The sequence below is a fragment of the Octopus sinensis genome, linkage group LG3, assembly GCF_006345805.1.
Source record: "Octopus sinensis linkage group LG3, ASM634580v1, whole genome shotgun sequence".
NCBI lineage: Eukaryota > Metazoa > Mollusca > Cephalopoda > Octopoda > Octopodidae > Octopus > Octopus sinensis.
This window is the reverse complement of record NC_042999.1, coordinates 121924705-121948430: the sequence shown is the minus strand read 5'-3', so window position 1 is coordinate 121948430 and position 23726 is coordinate 121924705. Positions and strand designations below refer to the sequence as shown.

The window sequence follows — 23726 nt, the reverse complement described above, 5'->3', positions numbered from 1 at the left end:
CTGCCTGCTGATATCTCTGCATATGTGTGTTTGTGCTTATACATGTATGCATATGTTTATATATAAAATGAATATACTGTGTGTATGTATACTCTTTTACTCTTCTACTTGTTTCAGTCATTTGACTGTGGCCATGCTGCAGCACTGCCTTCAGTTGAGCAAATCAACCCCAGGACTTATTCTTTGTAAGCTTAGGACTTATTCTATCAATCTCTTTCGCCGAACCGCTAAGTTGGGGGGGGGCGTAAACACACCAGCATCGGTTGTCAAGCGATGTTGTAGGGACAAACACAGACACACAAACACACATACATATTTATATATACATACACACATATATATATATATATATATATATATATATATATATATATACACACACATATATATGATAGGCTTCTTTCAGTTTCTGTCTACCAAATTTACTCACAAGGCTTTGGTCAGCCTAGGGTTATAGCAGGAGACATTTGCCCAAGGTTCCACGCAGTGGGACTGAACCCAGAACAATGTGGTTCATAAGCAAGCTACTTACCACACACCCACTCCTACACCTATGTGTATGTAATAATATGTGACTGTGTTTGAGTGTGTATGTGTGTATGTTGTTATCTGTGTATGTTTGTGTAACAATAGGAGATATGCAATTGTCAACTGGTATCTGCTGGTGTGTGGCTTAGAGGCTAGAGTATTCGGCTCATGATCATGAGTTCGAAAACCAGCAGCATGTTGTTACACGGTTTTCCTCCAGTCCACTCAGCTGGCAAAAGTGAGTTGTACCTGCAATTTCCAAGGGCCAGCCGAGTTAAAAACATAAACCTCATTACCTTTTACTCTTTACTCTTTTACTTGTTTCAGTCATTTGACCGTGGCCATGCTGCAGCACCAACTTTAGTCGAGCAAATCGACCCCAGGACTTATTCTTTGTAAGCCTAGTACTTATTCTATCGGTTGCTTTTGCTGAATTGCTAAGTTACGGGGATGTAAACACACTAGCATCGGTTGTGAAGCAATGTTGGTAGATAAACACAGACACACAAACATATGCACACATACACACACACATATATATATATATATAATATATATATAATATATATATATATATATATATATACATATATACGTTGGGCTTCTTTCAGTTTCCGTCTACCAAATCCACTCACAAGGCTTTGATTGGCCTGAAGCTATAGTAGAATTTACTTGCCCAAGGTGCCATGCTGTGGGACTGAACCCAGAACCATGTGGTTGGTAAGCAAGCTACTTACCACACAGCCACTCCTACACCTATTTGGTCGTATTCCATGAGAGTATCTTGGTCAGCCTTTCAACTTTTCAGCCAACCCTCTTATCTATGTGTGACACATGCCTGTAAGGTTACTCAATCTAATTACATTCAAATGAAAAATCTGAGCAATTTCATAGGTATCTTGATATTATTATAAACAAAATGTCCAAAACAAAATTGAAAATCTATCCAAATTCAAAGACCTCAAGATAGAGATACCAAGAGAATTCAATGACATGGGTAATATTTGATGCACTGGATAAATAAGAAAAATTAAAACTTTAAGCGCCTTGCTGATTTTTGGAACTGCTCATAATCTAAAAATTAGCTCTTCTTGGCATAGCACACATTTTACATATTAGCCTCTCAATTCAGTAGCAATACTTTCAGAACTCATACTCAAAACAATTATTTCTTATTGTTATGAATACTTTCACAAGAAGCAGCAGTAATGCTAAAACATTAATGTCAAATAAACAAAAATGTAAAAAAAATCTAGCCTTCTAATGCTGAATATTTGATTTAACAAAAATATATATTCATTTCTTTATAAAAAAATATTTCCCACACCTTAAGAACACAGAAATATATTGGTAAACCTGTATAATATTTATGGAAAAAAATCGTTTACGGGGAAGTATATCTTACAAACAAAATTGTTTTTATAATAAATACATTACTTTTCCATAAAGCTTGCATTGAAAAGAATTAATCCTAATGAATATATGTCTAACTCAAAATACATATAGTTTTCTGTATCTTCAACCAACTGAAGGCATAGTAATATTCTCTTTTCTTATTAATATGCAGATAACAGATTTATAAAATGATTTTATTCTTGGAAGTACCAACACCAGATTTCTGTCTTTTAAACATGAAGCTTCTCATAACTATATGATAAAATATCAACTAGACATATTAAAAACTTGGAAAATTCCTAGAAACTTCAGAGGAAGATTATAACTAACATGCTATTAGAACATAAATTATAACTGTGCCAACTTTTAATGGCAATATAATCCATATAGATTTGGGAATATAAAGAGACTACATGCAGAAACTCTCCGAGGAAAACAAATTTACAGTGTGCCATTAAGTTAAAAAAAAGGATCACCAAGGTATTATTTGCATCCTAATGAAATTCAATATGGAATGATATAGAAAAGATATATACCCTGTGACAAAATGTGTGTCCAACCATAAAACCTAAAACAACATTAAACTAACACAACAGAAGATATTTGGAAAATTAACGAAATAATTATAATCAAATGGAAAAAGATAAATACTGAATATTTTCAAAATGAAAAACACCTACTCAACAAGAAATTGTGACACAACTAAATCTCAAGGGTTAACAGAAGAAAACAGTCAGTAGTCAGCAGCAATAAGGACATGAAAATCAATAAGACATGGAAATGATAATCAAAAAGAAATAGCAAACTTCACATTACATATAGAAGGTAAGACTCTTCCAAAATCATCTCTCTTTTTCTTCACTAGGTTCATGAATACTTACACACACACACACACACACACACATATATATGGTTCAAAACTATCCTCCCAAAATTACAAAAAATGAAGCCAAGTGAAAGAACAACAAACAGGGTTTATTAGTTTGAAACTCAGAAAAAACTGGAAGAAGTCTCTGACATTTCAAATCTACACTCTTCTGCAGAAAGAAATGAGAACGGAAGACAGTTGGAGAGAGAAAAACTGGAGGGGAAAAAAACGTGTCTGAATTAATAATACTACCTTTAGGCCAAATACATAAGTACTTTCAATAGCTTCAAGCCAATAAGGCCACTGTTCCTGACAATATCTTTTTCATTCCCCTCAAAATCATGCTAGTCTCTCTCTCTCTCTCTATCTCTCTCTATCTATCTATCTATCTAGATATATTTCCGTGTTTGCTATAATACTACAGTGTATCCAACTTTTTTGAAGAAGTGTAATTCACCAGCCAACATTAATTATTGACCTATCACACACACATAATCTCTACAGTGATGGAGAGAGTTCATTAACCATACAACCATATTCTCTGTCACCTTTAACTCGACTCCCTACTTAGTAATCAACAGTACAGTTTTAATGAAACTAGTGGTCCCTGAGCCAGCGATTGCACCACCGTTTCATGAGCTGACACACACAATCAAGCCTGGTATTCATTGAGACTCAGTTCTGTATCTGACATTTTTTCATTTACACATCAGCAACTGACTTACATTCATCTTCGGTTATGTTCATTGCTGTGCAAGTGATATAACCTTCAGTCCTTCCTGATCTTCCACTACCAGTTATCATTTACATCCAACCAAGGCCCCTCATATCAGATTTGCACTGACTTCATGATAATGGAGCTCAGTCACATCCTTCTGTAGGGTCATGTCAATCTTTTCTTCTTCAACGCACAGACACAGTCATTACATACATCAAGGAAGCAGTCGAGTAAACGCTACCCTAAACATGAACAACATGTAACTAGAAACTGCAATGCCACGACAAATGTTCAGGATCACCATGACTGAGGATTCCCCCAAATAATTGTGCATTACCCTCATAGCAAAGACTACGGATCTTTGTGGTTTTCATCACTGTTTACAATTTTGTTCCGACTGTTTTTAAATTTGGTATATAGATTAAGTTTTATATACTAATTATGAAAATGAAATTCATTTTCCCTACAAATCCATAATTAAGAATTTATTAGCCTTTAAGATTTGCAAAATTTGGGTATTTTAGCCAATCAGAAGTGAGTATTTTACACATCACTGTGGTGAAGAACTCTGTTTCCATAGTAACCAAAAATGCTGCACATGTGCACAAGGAATGTAACCACCAAATTGATTGTAATCAACAAATTGAGAGTACCTGGGCTTCTTTAAAGCCTGAAAACAAATGCCAGTGTGGGACACACCATTCCATGGTTGACTCTAATCTTTGTGAGTTTATGTGGAGATGGAGGTATGAGAAAGATAATCTATTTTATAAAATCCTAGTGTGCATTGCTAACTTTCGTTTTTGAATTTTTTTATAAATAAATGTCTGTTTTAAGCAATGTTTTGACTGTTATTTCTAGCAACTCCTGCTGGTTTGTTCATAGCTTTTAAATATCTAATTTGCTCATGGATGTTTTTATGTTTTTCGTTTTACTGTAGCTAGTTTAATGTTTTGACATGCTGATCCCCCCTTCCTGATGAAGGAAGAGGCAGTGAACATGCTGTTTTCTGATTAGGCTGAAAGTTCTGAAAATTATCAAACTTTGAACACCTGTAACATTTTTGCAAAATTTTTTCTGGAGTAAATGAATAACAAATTCGGATTCAGTGTCAAAAATTACATCTATATGATACATTAAGAGACTTTTTTTAAAGATAATAGTAAACAGTGACAAAAACCACAAAGAGCCAAGACTACATCACAAAATCCAGCCTTCCTTTTCGCTGATAGAAAATGCTTCTGTTTGGCTTCTAACTGATTTGTATAAAGATATTCAAAAACACATTCCAATCTTTTGCCCCCAGATTTGCTGTTTTCATACTTTGCCTCAACTACATTAACTCTGCACCCATTCCACTTTCACTGAACCTACTAGACTCAGTTGTCTACTTTTCTGTCACCTATACTGTGTTCTCTCTCACCTATTTGTTTTGGAGGACTTGCAAACCATATGATAAAAGTAATTGCAAGAAATACTGAATGAGACTACAGAAAAGGTTTTAGAAAATTCAGTTAAATACATATTGTTAGAAATAACTCATAAATAAAACAATCCAATGCTGCACTGTATGTAATAAGATATAAAGAAAACATAAATGAATTTGCTATGAGCTATCTTATTATATACATCAGTTTACATAATAGTACATAATGATGAAAGAAGATAAAATTGATGGAAATATAAATTGCTTGGACTGGTCAGTAAACATTAGATACAAAAGGACATTAACTGAAGAAAAACAACAATATTATCCTAAGTCAAGAAGAAAAAAAAGAAAAATCAACAAATATGAAATTGAAGGTGATTAGGTGATACAACTGGAAAGTGGATAAATAATTCAGACAAAATAAAATTTTTGGTCGTAAAAATTTTTTTTTAATTATGTACTTCTTGAATTCATCTTAAAATGTAGCATGAAACTAAACACTATTAATTTTTTTTATTATTTTGATTACATTGCCATTCATATGTAATTTTCGATTTATTTATTTTTAAAATCTATCTTATAGAACTCTAAATTCGATTAGAACAAAAATTCAATTATGAATTACATAGAAAATAGTTGAAATATTTATTGCAAAATATGTGTATGAAAACATTACAATTTGAGAAAAAAGTTGATAACAAGTGAAATGAATCAAACCATATCTTTTCTGCTTGTCAAGTTATTACACTTTCTTTGAACTGCAATGCTTGTGTGTGTGTATGTGTGTGTGTATTAGTACATGTTAAAAATATAAGACACTGAAAATTTTGAGTTGTAGTACATGTGAGAATAATCCACCTACATTTTCATTCATAAAATATGGGTGGATCAACTTACAAAATCTAATTAAAAGGAAGAATTAGCACGAACATACCACCAAGAATTGATAAGATGTGAAAGTTGAGGGATGTTTTATTTCAGTCGAAAAATATAAAAGAAATGAGCCTGTAAATGTAAGACAGCTAGGGTGAAACGATTATCAGTATTGTATTCTTTATTCTATTCTAGGTCAGATTTCAGAGAATGATAATAAATGAGAATTGTTTCAGAGGATGAGTATTGTGAAAATGAAATTTAAGATATCTTTTAACTCCTATTCTTAAGTGTTCCAATTCAACAAACCTTGTAATTTGATTGAAATTATAGCTTTAAGAGTGCAGCTACCTGGGAAAACAGGAAGCAAGATTCTTTGTCAATAACAAAAGGAATGTTTGTTAAGATTAAACTCAGTAGCTATAATGTAGATGTATGCCAAGTTCATTGTCTTCTTTCTCTATTTAATTATTTTCTAATCAAAGTGTGATTTTCCAAACTTTATTTTATAGATATATGCACCAAAAAATGCAACAACATCTAAACTGCAAAATACATAAGAAATTCCAAAATAGATTCTACATAATCTAATTACAATATGCCTGGCTATTACAATTGGTACAGTACACATCTTTTCCACTATATAATAAAGAAACATTACCTTTGTGTCCTTACTAAAGATTAATAGAATAAGAATATTTTTGTATGAAAATACCAAAACCACTGTTAGACTTCGGAGGATACATAAAACTATATTTCTGTAAATTTTCTAAGGCAATCATTCACAAATTTATCATTTTCAATTATTTTGCTTGATACTATGCTGATGGAACTTCTTAAGTAACAATTTATTTTTAGTTTATGGCAATCATATCAATTTCATATAACATTAACAAGAGAAATTTAATCACTGGACTGGTAAAATATAATTTATTGATTAATTCTTTTCATAAAGCATAGGAATATTGGATATTTCATAAAAGTTTCTTATTTTTACATATTTATTTATGCAAATGAATATCACTATTTTGCTGTTGAGAGATATGACCTTCATCATAAAGATCAAAGAAATTATTAATGTCTAACTTTATACTTTTAATAAAATGCACATTTGTTTTCTTTTTCAATTTTGTGTTGTTATTTGAAATGTTACATTAAATTATCTCATTCATATTTTTAATTTTGCTGAAAATATTTCAATGATATATCAAAAAAAAAAAAGATTTAGCAGCATAATATGCATTGAATTTTATTAAATCAGAGGGTTATACATTTATCAGTGCAGAAGTTCATTTAATGATATATTATTCACTACATTAAGAATATTGTTTAAATTGCTTTCTCCTCATTTATTAAAGAATAAAGAATTACCAATGTATTTACTATTTATATAATTTTTTGCTAGATTGTTTCACATCCATTTTTACCAGCTACCATGAGTGATATAGTTTTGGGAGATTAATCATTTCTAGAGTTGGATGTCATTCTTATTACTGAGAGGACAAAAGTAAGTAGATTTATAGATGTTTTTCAAAGGACAACACAATGGTGCTAGAAAGACTTGAACTTATAACCTTGTGATCAAAATAACAGTTCAACCTCACAAACATTTTTTCTCTTTCATAACAGTCGCTAACATACTATGCAAAATGTTGAAAAATTTTCGAACTCCATCCTAAACTTACTTCTTTCTTCTATTCATAATTTTGCACAATAATCTAATTTCTCACAATAAAATCAGCATTGCTTAATGCTTAGTGATTTTCACATTTCTTTTAATGCAAAAGTTAATATAACAGATTTTAATTTCATCTTATCATTGAAGACATCAATCAATTTTAATAAAATAACCTAAGTTGAATTCTTAGGTTATACTAGACAACTTGACATTTCAATTTTTTTTTTGTTTGTACTTTTACAATCTACTTTTCACATTTAACCTCTTCATTTTGTGGAAATCAATTTAGAAAATTATTCTGTCAACTACATACAAATTCTGTGTTCATAATAGAAGAGAAATTTGGTGTTGGTTATGCTTCACTGGAAAGTGAAAAAAATACCAAAATGTACGTCTCACATTGATATTACTTTTTGTAGCTTGACATATCAATAAAATATATTGGGCGTAAACCAAAGCCAAAAATGAAACAGTTTGAAGTTTATTAGTATATATTGTTCAAATATGATCTGCTAAACCACACTCAAAAGCTAGTTGATAAATGAGTTCATAAGTAGCATTAATCAGGAAATATCTGTGACTGAAAAATTTGTTCTTAATTCTTTTTTTATTTAACATAACCAATATCAAGTTTACTGCCCACTGTTTATTAAATTTACTCTTTCTGTCATTTTAAATATAATCATAAAACTTTCAATTAATAAAACAAAAATATTGTTAAAATGTCTTTTTGATAATGATACATAACATGATATAAAAAGAGAAATATAGATTATAAAATTATTCTTCGTGTTATAAAATATTAATGATGTATCTCATAAGATTTCAGTTATGGAAGATAAATATTAAAGGAACATGGATTAAAAGATTTTATTTGAAAGTAACTAAATATCTGAAAGCAATTTCTGCAAGATAAATAACATCATCAATCAGCAAGCAAACCGATATTATGAAAGAAAAAAGGAAGTATATGTCATTTAGTTAACACTAGGTATGGATGTTCACATTAAAAGAGATGTTCTTCTGTACATAAGGAATTAAATAAATCTTAATATAATTATTAAAGAAATAATTGGAGGTATTTCTTTATGTCATAGTGTACTGAATAAAACATAGGCTCTTTGAGTGGATCATCTATCATTAGCACCAATGATCAATTTTTAAAAACTTTTAATGAGTTGGATTAGCTTGCAATTAAGCAGATCACATCCTCATATCACCCTGTTTGTAACACTCAAATTTCAAGACTTGTCTTCACTGCTTTTTCCTAGCACTTGCCATCTATTTGCATCACATACCAGTCTCTCCAGAACAAATCAACTTAAGTCACTAATGCAAGCTGCTCCATTATGTCACCTGTGCTCTATATTTTACTCAAATTAATGCTTTACATCCAACCATTCATAATTTACTCAGTCTCTTTAACCTCTGCAAATCTACATTCAATGTTTGTGTACCACTTCCATGTATTAAACTGTTCAGTCATGCTTTATATACTCTTTTTTCCACAAATATGAAAACCCCTTTTATTATCTGAGCCTCAAACCATAATTTTTCTCCCTTTACTTACAATATTTTTTCATGACAATGACCTTTCCCCAAAATGAGATACTTAAATGCTAAAGATTTTTACCCATGACTTGTGACAAACATGAGCAGTTTTTAGAATTCTGAATTCTATTTATTGCTCCCACTTCAAATTATTTTTGGGTCTTTGAAGTAATGGTTTCTTATTAGTCAGACATAAATTCTTTAATGAATTTTGTAAATGTGTTGCATCTTTGTGTACAATATATAGTCATTCTAACTCTGTTTCTATATATCATATAAGATCACTTTCCAAATAATACAAGAATTTGTGATGATCTCTATATCTAATTAATACTTTGGCCTTTACCATGTTGACATTCACATTTTTGGATTCTAATGCATTTTGAAGCTTATTTGGCTGATTCAACAATGAGAAGCAGGAAATCAGAATATAAAAAGGTCGTTCAGTTTATATTACATGTCTTTAGGTCCAAAATTAGTCATTGTCAGCTATAAAGGGAACACTTACAATGCTTGCATTTACATTCTAATGATAATGTTGATGCCTAATAATCATTAGGTGCCTTATTCTAGAATATAGAAATTGTTCTTATAGATTTTGAATGAGGAACCTTCATTTCTAATAATCATACTTGTACTGTTTAGAAATGTAAAAGCTACCAGGATTATATTTAAAGATGGGCATAACCAAAAGAATTCATCATCGATTCAAACCATGTTCATGTACTAACATAGAAGTCAAGCTTTGGATGTGCAATGCACTGGGATAATATGCACTGAAAATAGACTCTCTTAAATATTCAGTAGGCTCACTGGAAGTAGTCAACTTCTATTATTTAGTGATATACTTAGCAGAGGATTGAATTGCTCAGACAGTATAGTGACCAGGATTGAAGGAAATTCAGAGAGCTACTACCTCTGCTGTCAACACAGATCTTTTCCCTTAAATTGATGAATAGATTATATGATGTTTGTGTTAAAATCGCTACGCTGCAAGATAATAAGATGTTGACCCTGAAAAGAGAAGACTTGCAAAGACTAGGAAGAAATGAAGCATGTTCCATTGGATTTGTAATGTTATTGAGCATGTGCTCAAAAATACAAATGATCTTATATAAAAACCAGATATAAGGGAAATCAGGTGTTGTGCACAAGAGACAAGGCTACACTGGTATGGGTATGTGGTGCACATGGGGATTGACTGCTGCAGAAGAGAGTGTTAAGGACTCCAGGTTAGTGAAACCCATGAAAGAGAGAAACCAGGAAGGATATGTGATGAAGTCTTGTTTCTGCAGGTCAAAGAGATGACAAACGATCTGACTGACTGGTGATATACAGTGCCATCTAACCATGGAGACACATGCTCTAACTCAAGGGTTGCATATAGACACAGTAAAATGTGTATTCTGTCAGAAATATATTTGTTGCAACCCTCAACTCACATCCTTGAACCATCTCCCATCTACCTATTGCTCAACTCTCTTCGTGATTGCCTCTATAGCTCTCATTCACTAACCACCTATGCTGGCCGCACCATCCTTACCACTTTCTCTACTTGCTCTTCAGCAAACCTATATGTAGAAGACCTATATGTAAAATCAGATTTTTACCTTACTGAACTTAATACCAGCCTTCTCTCCCTTCTAAGTCACATTTATTGCCACTCTTCACATACTCTTGCATTTATCTTATCACCCACCTCAACATTTATCTACCTCTATTGTCTATCACTTACCTACCCCTACTTACTCTCACCTTTGTCTTAACACCCATCTTTACCTTTGTCCATGAGATACTGCCAATCATCTCTCCCTCCCAACTTCTTCCCATCATATACTTGTTCTTTATCCCCCTCCCATCCAGCCCATCTGATGTCATTGTTTCTACCTTTTCTTTCTTTTCAATATCCCCTGGATTGGTCACCTCTACAGACAAATATGCCCTAAATTATTAAGTACTCCCTAACATCTACTTTTAATATCCTATCCCCACCTCTCCAATGGCCATTTCTGGCTTTTCTGCCATCGTTGATCCCTTTCTGAATTTACTTTTACTGTGTACAAGGACCCCCTACATGCAGTTCACATGGTAAAAGTTTTGGCAAAATGGGCAGAGAAAATGTGTCACCAAAGACTATTCAGCAATATCTAGTGTTGCTGTCATGAAAAAATGCAACTAATGCACTCTGTGAAGTGGTTGGCATTAGGAAGGGCTTACAGCCATAGAAACTAAGCTAGATGATACGGAGACTTTGGGAGTTGAAGCTCCCATTAAGTGATGACTGAGACTGACAACCAACCAACACATACTGGCATAGAAAGATGATGATGATAATAATGATGATGAGGATGATGATGATGAGGATGATGATGATGATGATGATGAAAAAGAATCAAAAGAATCAAAAGAGTGTGAATTTTCATAACACGAAATAATATTTATGCTGTATGATTCACAATGAGTTTGAATAAATGTGACATCACTCCACCACATCATAACTACTGCTGCTGCCACTAAGCCACCAACGCAACAATTAGGACAACTACTAGCACCATCATCATCATCATCATCTTTTACATTGGTTTTTGCATGCTTGGTTGTTAAAATTAGATCAATTGTGCAATGTGTCTTTTGACATCTCGTTCATGATGTTCAGTTTCTTTAGATTAACTTTCCACCACTTCTTCCAATTTCTAGCTGGCTCTTCCTCTTCCAAAAGTTCCTTTCACTTGGATCACTTACCACTTTTTTAATCAACTGACATCCTTCATATGAATCATATGTCAATACCAATTTATTTCTCACTCTCAAATGCTTACATTTGATCCCAATCACATCCAGTTTTTCTCTCAACACATTTATACGATGCCATTCATGCCCATAAACATTACATATCCATTGGAGCATACTTTGTTCATTTCTTTCGTAACCTTTACACATATACTGTATTCAGAGGACCTGTTTTGCTACCATATGACATTGCACTTTGTGCATAAACATCAGAGAGATTTCCTTTGCTTCTCCCATCAACATGTCTTGTTAATCAGGTTACCTAGGTAGAAAAATCTATCATCTACTCCGTCTAAGGTACCTTTAAGCATTTGAAAAAAACTTCTATTTCATGTGAGCTTACACTGCTAAGTATTCATTATACATGCAACAAACAAACTTTTTTATTCCCTGCCTACCTGAATGGGATTCCACTGCTTCTTTTGAGTACCTATGATTTATGCTTAGCACACACTGCAGAGTCCCTACCTTCTCCTTTTCAGCATGTTGATCAAGCCACTCTTCTAGTGGTAGTGGAGCTGATTTTTTCATGTGAACTAATACTTAAGTATTTGCTAGGTCTATGTTGAAGTCTTGCCATTCTAGACTTTGGTCTCACATCAGGAATTTATTCTTTAATTTATTTGATAATCCATTCTGAGAACTATGCCATTGATATATAGAAGTTTCCTGCAAAAACTGTTTTAAACTCTATTATGGCCCATAGAACCACAACAAGCAAAGAGGGTTAATAACTGAGTTCTGATGGAGCACACAATACTCATCATTGAAGTCATTGCCAACTTTCACTTTATTAATGGCATCACTACACATAACATGTACAGATTTCATACACTATCTATCCACACCTTGAACACAAGGCTACAGAATGTTGTATCCTGTAAAAAGCTATCTCCAGGTTTAAAAAAAAATGCTAAGTAGAGCGGCTAAGGAATTCTCCTATAGTTATCTAACTAGAAAGAGATTATCACTTGTACCCCACTTGAACTGCATCTCACCTAAGCTAATTCTCTTCCTAATAACAAGTGCTATAGAATTTCAGTTACTTTTACATCCTGGTTCATCAGTTGGATGTCACTGCTTCTTTCTAGAGCCACTTCTTTTCCCAAGTAGCATTTGGTAATGATTTTACTATACTAATTTTTGACTGTAACACCACTCTGTACTGAATGACTAAGCAAGTTACCTAGTATGTGACCGACTTTGGTGGATAGTTCTAGAGTCTCAACAATTGTCCCTAACTGTTCAACTGGTTTCCTTATTTCATATCCTTAATGACCATTTCACCCATATAAATATCTTCAGTAGCAGGTCCCTTTGTTGGCTCTGTCTCCATCAAACCCGCCTCTCCTGAATTTTCTCTTCCTTCAGTAACCTCCCATGATAACATTTCCATAATGCTTTCTACTTGACACCAATGAGTGCAAGTGTGCCACCACTATTCCTTATATACATTTCTCTGCATTTCTTTGACATCTTGTTTCACATTTTCACATTGATACACTACTTTGCCATCCAGAACTCCTTGTTCTTCAAACCTTATCACAGAGCATAGGCAAATCCCTTTCAACTTCTATCTTCACAATGTATACCAACCACCAAGATTCACTCCTAGTTATCTGAGATTGCATCTTGTTCCCATTTTCTTGTAATATTTGCAAACCTGTCTTTTAGTTTTTAAGGCTCTATTGACAGTACAATTCCACAGCCACGGTGCCTTCTGTTTGGCTGAAACATTGCTCTATCCACAGATCTGGTCTCTTGCTTATAGTGATTGGCTCATGACAATTTCAGGTTTATTTTCTATGTTATAAGTGTTTAATGTCACTTCTTTCTCATCATCCACATGAATTGGCCGACTTTTGGCTTGAAATACATCAATATATATTTTCATGTCAACATTTTTAATGAAATAAATTAAGAAGTCAATGAATACAAGAAGACAAATTAAGGAAAATGGACTTATAATTAAAACAAAGAGAAGCTCCTTGTTGGTGATGGTGCAAGAGAAATAAATATCTCACATCACCTCTGACACTAATTACTTTATCAAATAAAGATAATGCATACCTCCAACCACCTCTCTGAAGAAACAGAAAATGTGTGTGTGTGTGACGGAGAGAGTGAGAGTGACAGACAGACAGAGGATGGGGAGGAATGTAAAGCAATGTCATTTGATCTGCATTTCCAAGAGAGTTTCAAAATGTTCACTCAACTTTGGAAATAGAAGTGAAATCTCTCTCAAATCACACTTTATCATCTTAAATAAAGGATATACAAAACGTCAACATTGACATAGCCAGAACATCTTTCATCATAAATTTGCTTGACCAACATTGATCTGGAACTAATAAACAAAGTTTACTTCAAGCCAAGAAAACAAAAACTCTTGAGCACAGGAAACTCTAGAAATAGCACTTAAATTTCCCAGAAATCATACCCAAATGTCTTAAATTATCAAAAGGTACATTGATACATTGGACAATACAGTTCCATATATAAAAAACAAAATAACCATATATGTATATATATATATATATATATATATATATATTATATATATATATATATATATACATATATGTGTGTGTGTGTGTGTGTGTGTGTATGTACCTGTATTCCATAATCACTAGTCTGACAAAATATGTAATTGGACTAACATTTATGGATTAAATATCTTTCCAATCTCAGGCTTATCTTTGAGTACTTTATTCTAAATGACCAAACATAGCTTGTTTTCGAACTTTTCTAGAATAGTGTGATTGTGATAAAGTTAAGAAATATGTGTTGGAGACAATATTTGTACTAGCATTATTAACTTTTTATCTATTTCATTATTCTTATTTTTTCATATTTCAAAATCAATTCATTAAACGTATGATATAACTGCATATACTAAATATTCAAAACATATTTTAATGTGAAGAAATTTCTGTCTAGTATATTTATAAGAATATTTATGTAAAAAAACTGAGAAAACTATCATAATTTAATTTATAATAATATCATTTATAATATATAGGAATTAAAACTAACATACAATGTTATTTATAGATATCACTACACATTATATAATATAACATTTTTAAGACAGAATCACATTTAATCTGTGTTTATGACAGAATCTTGCCTTTTTATCAGCCCTCATATAATGAAAGTTATACTCATATCATTTGCTCCAATGAAATTCAAAACTGATATTATCTTGTTATTGCTCATGAATAATATTAAGTGCTAGTTTAATATTGGAAATTTAGTGCTACACTTCTTTACAATGATACTGAATATATTATTAACATATTAGATATGTTTATATAAAAAAGACAGTTTTCATACAGATTTAATTGTGGTATTATTAATTATGATGTGGCAGTTAACTGGTTGAAATATTGGTTACAAATTTTGTTTCAGGACCAGCAAGTTAAAAGGCTGTGAGCCAATTACATTGGGCCCAGTGCTCAAGTGGTTTTTATTTTATCGATACTGAGAGTATAAAAGGCAAAGATGACCTTGGCAGGATTTGAACTCAGAACATGAAGACAGAGAAAATACCACTAAGCATTTTTGCCTGACATGCTAATGATTCTGCCATCTCACTGCCCAAACTGGGAGAAATATTAAAGCTAGATAGACTAAATGTCTAAAGTATTTAACTTAATCTTGTAAACTGAATTTAAATCTTTTTAATGCAAACTTTGCCTTTTGTTTTGAGTTTGATCAAAAGACATACTAGTAATGTATTGGAAATTATCCAGCCCCCACTGGAATTAGCTTCTGCTTATGGATGAAATTGATTCTATGAATTATTGGACACTATAAAGAAATAAATTTAGTATTAGACAGTGAATATTTTAATGGTCTGGTAGTTCAGAGATGTTTTTAAAAGGCATTATAATTGACATATAACACTACAGTTTTAAAATGTCTCCCTTATTTTGAATGATAGTATTATGGGTAAATTCCTTCATAAAGTATTATTCTAAATTTATGAAAATTATTTACTATTCTTTACTATAGATGTGCCTATATTTTTAATTAATTTTTAAAATGTCTCATAAATAATATAGTTAGCAAAAAATATGTTCACATTTTAATTCACATCAAATAGCAAAATAAAATTTAAACTATTTCAATCTCTATTTATAATTTTTTTTCTCTCTAAGAAGTAAATTATTCCTCGTAATACCTTTTATAGACAACAGCTTTTCAGAGATTCTCAAAAGATGGAAGATGCTGTATTTGATAATACTATAAGAAAGAGGTAATGTGAACAGAATTAAGCTGTCCATAAAACTGAAAAAAATATTATGAAGTTTAATTTACTACAATTAACTATTCATTCTTAAATTTTAATTAATTCTTAATTAAGATGTTTAAAATGTAATTTAGAAAGTGATCAGTCAGAAAAGTGCATGTAACATGAATTGATACCAATTTACTAAGTGTCCACTGTTATTTTAATATTGCAACAAAATTCTTTTTAAATAGGATGCGTTTAGTTCAAAGAATTCAACCAAAGCAAGGAGAAAACATTTATTTGATGAATTGCTAACTAATGGGGAAATTAATTATATTTCCAGCTGTTTGCTAAAAATCACTTTCAAATTACAATAAAATTAGTTCCTTTTTAAATAAATATCTTTAGATTTAGAGTTAGAAATGAATTTAAATCAAAAAAACATTAAATATAATTTGTAATTTAAGGATGGCAACTAAAATAAAATAATATAGAATTAGTTCACAACAAAAACATTTTCTCCCTCTTTCTTAAATGTGAGTCTTCTTTAAACTCAAGAGACTGCTTATGAGAGATTTATTCCATACTTAACTCTATTAATTGTTATGCCTAACAACTGACAAGAAAGCATAGATTTATGTAGTTATATAATGATAGTGAAATATTTTTAATCCCCATGTAACTACTTAGGCTACAAAAAATGCATTAACATTTTATGTTAAAATAGCTCAGAAATAATATGTAATAGTATGTTTTCCAGAAACTATTCTTGTTTCCAAATATCTGTACTTCCAAAATATATATATATACAGCAGTTTTATAGTTAAGAGATGAGGAATTATGTACATTATTTACATTCGATGGATGTTTGTCCTCATCTTGTTTGTTGTTAACACAACGTTTCGGCTGATATACCCTCCAGCCTTCTTCAGGTGTCTTGGGGAAATTTCGAACCTGGGTTTTCATTCCTAAGGTATTCTTCGATGTTACTATTATTATTATTATTATTATTATTGTTCAGGTCACTGCTTGGAATCGAACTCGGAATCTTGGGGTTAGTAGCCAGCACTCTTAACCACTACGCCATATGCCCGTGGGCATATGGCATAGTGGTTAAGAGTGCTGGCTACTAACCCCAAGATTCTGAGTTCGATTCCAAGCAGTCATCTGAACAATAATAATAATAATAATAATAATAATAATAATAATAATAATTATAATAATAATAAAAAACTGTTCTCAGTATTTAAGGAAGCTGACAAATACAAACAAGAAATCATACCACCTAATATATATGAAGAAGAAGAAGAAGAAGAAGAAGAAGAAGAAGAAGAAGAAGAAGAAGAAGAAGAAGAAGAAGAAACAACAAAAGCTATAAAACAAATGAAATCCAAACTAAAACTAGAACAGCAACGAACCATGATAAAACGATGGCAAGAAAAGCCCCTTCAAGGTAAATACTGGACTAAACTAAACGCAAAAGAAATAGACAAAGAAAAATCCCAGCAATGGTTGAGAAACTCAGGACTCAAAGCAGAAACAGAGGGATTTTTAATTGCAGCACAAGACCAAAGCCTCCCCACCAGAAATTACTAAAAACTTGCAATGAAAAGAAATATTACAAGTAACTGCAGAATATGTGGAGATGGACAAGAAACAATAAATCATATTATCTCTAGCTGCCCAGTCCTGGCTAAGAAGGAATATATTCACTGACATGACAGAGTTGGAACCTACATACATTGGAAGCTATGCCAACATTATGGAATAACAACAGAAAAAATATGGTATAGGCACACACCAGAAAAGGTCACAGAAAACGAGAAAGCAACCATACTCTGGGATATGCCGATACACACAGATAGAGAAATTAAGGCCAACAGGCCAGATATAGTTGTCAGAGATCATGAAGAAAAAAAATGCTTTCTAATTGATGTATCAATACCGGCAGATGACAACGTGTCTCTAAAAGAAATGGAGAAACTCTCAAAATACAAAGACCTGGAAATAGAGGTAACCAGAATGTGGAATCTAAAAACAGAAACAATTCCTATCATAGTAGGTGCATTAGGCATGATAAAAAAATATTCAGACAAATACATAACAAAAACACCAGGACTTACAAACACATATAACATACAGAAAATTGCACTACTAGGCACTGCACACATCCTACACAGAACACTTTCCATACAATAACCATCAGAGCATCACAACAAATCACAGCACATACCCAAGGCACACAGAGCTGTACTCGGTAGTGAAGTGAAAGCACGATATAAAAAATATACTACTGAATAATAATAATAATAATAATAATAATGATGATGATGATGATGATAATAATAACATCAAAGAATACTTTAGGAATGAGAACCCAGGTTCGAAATTTCCCCAAGACACCTGAAGAAGGCTGGAAGATATATCAGCCAAAACGTTGTGTTAACAACAAACAAGATGAGGACAAATATCCGTCGAATGTAAATAATGTAAATAATATATATATACAGCTTTAAAATTATCATTGAAGCACTTTTGCATTATAAATTGGAGTTTGTATTTGTTGATATTGTTGTTTGGCCTCAAGTCAACTTTGAACTAAGCAGACCAATGGTGTTTCAACCATCGTCATCAAGTCTTTTAGAGTAATAAAGATGACATCAAGCATTGTATTACTTTTCTACGATGTAATTTGAGGGATATTTAGTTGATATTTTTAGTAGGTTGAATAACAAGAGGATGTTTTGTCTTGGGCATTACTCTTTACTCTTTACTTGTTTCAGTCATTTTACTGTGGCCATCCTGGAGCACCGCATTTAGTCGAACAAATCAACCCCAGCACTTATTCTTTGTAAGCCTAGTACTTATTCTAGCAGTCTATTTTGCCGAACCACTAAGTTACGGGGACATAAACACACCATCATCGGTTGTCAAGCGATGTTGGGGAGACAAACACAAACACACACACAAATATATATATAGGTATATATATATATATATGTATATATATATACATATATACGACGGGCTTCTTTCAGTTTCCATCTACCAAATCCACTCACAAGGCATTGGTCAGCCTGGGCTATAGTATAAGACACTTGCCCAAGGTGCCAATCAGTGGGACTGAACCCGGAACCATGTGGTTGGTAAGCAAGCTACTTACCACACAGCTACTCCTATGCCTACATTATTCATAAACAATTCATAAACAATATGATTGATCAGTAAAAAAGAAAATCTGGTAGAATAGATAAGTCTCATATATATATTTAAAACTTTGGTAAGGTTCAATAAAATATGTATAAATTTATATACTGGTGTTTACAGCTGTAATCTTATGTCACAATTTATCTTTAGTTAGATTTTGATCAAAAGTTTTGTTTAAACACTTTAATATGGGTAATTTCATTGTTACCAAAAGGGTTACAATGATATATTTGATGTCTATGATATATACATCATCTTTAACAAGACAGGTACTACATTCAACTTCTCATCATGTATTAAAGGTTTTAACTTCATAGGAAAGTGGACTTAGTGTTAATGCCAGAATTGAGATAAATTAATTCCTAAAAATAAAAAAAAATTGCAATGTATAATATAATCAAATTATAAACACTAACAAATATAAAAATAAAACGATTATAAAATAGCTAATGTATGTGCAAATGAGTAAACATTTTGAAGCAAAATAATTCTTCTTTATTTTTTATTCATTTATTTATTAGTTTTGTTTAAAAGACAAACAAACTCAACATAATCTAATTATTGAATAGAGTTAAAGAAGTTCTGTAATTGTGTTTTGACTGAGAAAAATTTTGAAGCATATGAGGTTATTTTCTTCAATTTCTAAATGTCTAATGACTGACTTTAAAGTTATGGATCACTCTAAAAAGTATTCTGATTTTATACTGTTTCGATTCCTGATATGTATTATCAAGCAAGACATAAATCCACTTCAAATTTTGTCAATAACATATTGGGACAGGACAGTCAAATGAACAAGTTGGGTCTAGAAAAGACGGGTATCAGGTACAGTTGTTTCACACACTTGAAGTTTGGAATTTCATAGTAAAGATAGAACAACATTTTGATTTGATTTATTCTTTTGTTTAACAATTGATTGCAACTGCTAGCTATGTTATTTATATACAGAGGAAATTACAAGTGATTGAGACCTTTAGTTATATTCTGTACTTGAGAAGAAGACCTATCAAGTCAAGTGAAACCATAGTCATGGTAGATACTGATGCCACACAACTGGCACCCATGCTGGTGGCATGTAAAAACACCCATTACATTCAGAGTGGTTGGCATTAGGAAGGGCATCCAGCCATAGAAACCAATCCAAATCAGACTGGAGTCTAATGCAGTCCCTCAGCCCTGGTCAAGCCATCCAGGCCATGCCAGCATGGACAGCAGATGCTAAATGATTATGATAAAGATGATGAAATTATTGCTATTAATGGATGCAACTGACAGACAATAAAATTACTATTCTTGTGTTTTGTGTACACACACATTATTCATAATTATTATTTATGACCCAAACACTCAAAAGTAGCACACAACTTCTGATCTCCATCACTTGCTTCCCTTTCAAGATTAATTCCTTTGGGTATTGAGCTTTGCATTGATGTCACGGTAGAACTCTCAGTCTCAGATAACATGCTCCTCTCTTGTGTTTTTGATTTATTCTTTTACATACCCCTCCTCTTCATTCGTTCACTGCCAATTTCCATAAGATCTAGCAGGATAGGCTCACTTGACAACTGGTATAATTCTTATTCTTGTTGTCATTATCAAATATTATACACCATTATTTTATATCTCCATTCTTCTATCATATTTGTGTCTGCTCCATTCAACTTCCCTTTCTTAATTTCATATCAAATGTCACAATAAACTCAGTAAGAGTACCAGAGTAATGCTTTCATTTCAGTCAATATATATCCTTCTCTCCCATTTCCCCTATATATTCATCCTCTACATGTCTCTCTTTCTTCTCCCTCTCCTCACTACCCTATGATATCTCTAATATCATTTATCCACACATTTATTTCCTATATGACTATCTTTGTCATCTTTTTTTTCTCATGTGCTCTCTCTTCTCCTCCATTCTTCCTTCTTATCCACATAAATTGCTATGGTATACAACAGTAATTTCAAGCACTGTAGTCTGTAACTGGACTTTTGTATATGGAAGACACGGTCTCTGTAAGTTACAGTGGAAACAATGCATCTAGGAGAACAAAAACTCAGAATAAGAATTGAGATTGTGAGGAAAAGAAACTTTAGCCTGGACAGGAAGCCTCCCTGATGCTGGTGGCACAATGAAAAACACACCCAGTTTATGTTGTCAAGTAGTCAGTGATAAGAAAAGCATTCAGCTAAACGATGTTAGACTCATTCAATGGAAAAATTGTATAAGAATAAGAAAAAGATTAAAAAAATTCAGGGAGATATTACCTTTGCTGACAACAAGTGGAGTCTTGCTCTGAACAAAGAGTAGACTGGGCAAACCTTGATGAATGGTGATGCAATGTAGTAAAGAGACATGAATACTGAAAGCAGAAGTTGTGCTTAGGCTTGAAAGAAATGAATCTAGTATGATCTGTTGGCAGGCTAAGGTGGAGTACATGAATAATGAGACACATATGAACTAAGAGAAAAACTGTATAAGAAGAATAAGATGTTTTGTGAAAGACAGACAAGTGCATTGGTAAATCTATGTAGATGATGAGTGATGGACAAAAAATACCAGGAGGTATAATATACAGTAGAAGGAATCAGTGATAGATCAAGGACAAAATAGGCAAGTATTTGTAGCCCATTTCAGGAGGCTAACCTCACAGAAGAGTTGACAATGGAATGCAAAATGTGCAAGAACGTTATGTTGGAAAATATTTATTCAACACATGCATGAATGCAAAAATGGATGTAAAAACAGTGATGGTGATATCACTGTGGTTGCTGCTACTACTGCCAATGCTAGCTGCAGTAACGTAGATAATGGTAGTAGTAAATCTAAACGCAAATATTTATAAGTCTTACTATAAGACTAAGTTTCAGGTAATGGGAATGTATAGCAAATTTTTTAAAAAGATATGCTTAAATAATTATATGAATTTCTGCAAATACGCCAAATTTAAGGATACAGTCAGTCTATGATGGTATAAAAAAGAGTAAATATCATTATAAGATAATTTACTTATGCATAATCATGCAGATATGATTACAAAAAAATAATCAGTGATGTAACTCCCCTCTTTTACATGAGGATAAGATGAAAATAAACCAAATCTTTCCTTTTGGATATACACTTACGCATGAGTACAATTAATAAAACATCTGGAAGCATGAAAATCTAAGCACTTATATTCTGTTAAGTACACAGAAAATATAGAAAGGCTGAAAATAAGATACATCTGTTTAATAATGCATACACACAAACACACGTGTGAATATATTTATATGCACACACACACATATATTTATAAATATACAAGTATAAATTTATGCAATAATGATGCATACAGAATATATATATATATGTGTGTGTGCATGTGTGTGTGTGTGTGATACACATGAGTAAGCACATAAATGCAAAACATGGTGGAAAAAAACAGTACTCAAATACCAAAGGTAGAGTAATATACTTTTTTATTAAAGCTGCAAAACCATCACAAAATAACTGCAGTTTTGTGATGTCTTTGCAGGTTTCACCAAAAAGTATATATATATATATATAAATAACTATATATATATATGAAGGATGTATATCTTTTAATAACACCTAGATGGAGATGTTTTTTTTCCATTCACCAAAGTGAACGGAGCTTTCAATAGTATCCAATGTTCATTGGTGTTTCAACCCAGAACTGTAATACTCTCCAGTTGGTGGGTCAGCAGAATCACTGCTCTTCATGGCTTTCAGCACAACTCTTCTCTCTTGCTCCAAAGTCAACAAGAGGCTCTTTCTGAGGCAAAGTCAGAGACCTGCAAAATCCTGTTGGATTTCCCAGTCCAAACAGATCAGTAGGCTAGAGCATAACGAACTGAACCTAGTGGTGGTGGACAAGATGCACCACATGTGCAATATAGTCAAGAAGGAAGGCAAAATAATAAAAAAGTACAACCCCCTTACATACAAAATAGCCCAGCTATGGAGAATGAAGAAGGTGAAGATAGTGTCAATTACTGCTGGGTCTTTGGGGTCAGTACCAGAAGACATCTAGAAGAATATAAAGGGAATCAGAATAGAGTGCCCAATAGATCTGTTACAAAAGGTTTTCCTCCTCAATACATCCAGAATAATCAAGAAAGTATTAGATAGTCGAAAAGAACAGATAGCATAGTACCATAGGCTGCAGGCAGCAAGCCTACTACACATGCAAGAATCCAGGATTTTCAGCAAAACCTGAGTTAAAAAGAACACTAACAATAATGGTAACCACCACAATAATAATCCTTTCTATAATAAGCACAGGATTTCAACCCCAGCAGTACTTATTTTATTGACTCTGAAAGGCAAAGTTTACCTTGGCAGAATTTAAACCCAGAACACTAAGTATTTCATCCAGCATGATAATAATATGGTCAACTCACCACCTTAAGAACAATAATAATAATTCTTTCTAGTATAGGCACAAGGCCTGA

General features: G+C 32.4%; 1 protein-coding gene and 1 long non-coding RNA gene across 2 annotated transcripts in view; both read right to left on the bottom strand.

Annotated features, from left to right (window-relative positions):
• Nucleotides 1-23726, bottom strand: part of LOC115209614 — a 1042307-nt gene that overhangs the window by 554090 nt on the left and 464491 nt on the right. The gene's annotated exons all lie outside the window — the stretch shown is intronic.
• On the bottom strand, nt 65-23415 carry LOC118762551. Its single transcript, XR_004998304.1, has 3 exons — nt 23207-23415; nt 12664-12668; nt 65-76 (listed from the first exon to the last, which is right to left on the bottom strand). It is a non-coding gene; the product is annotated as an uncharacterized LOC118762551 (long non-coding RNA).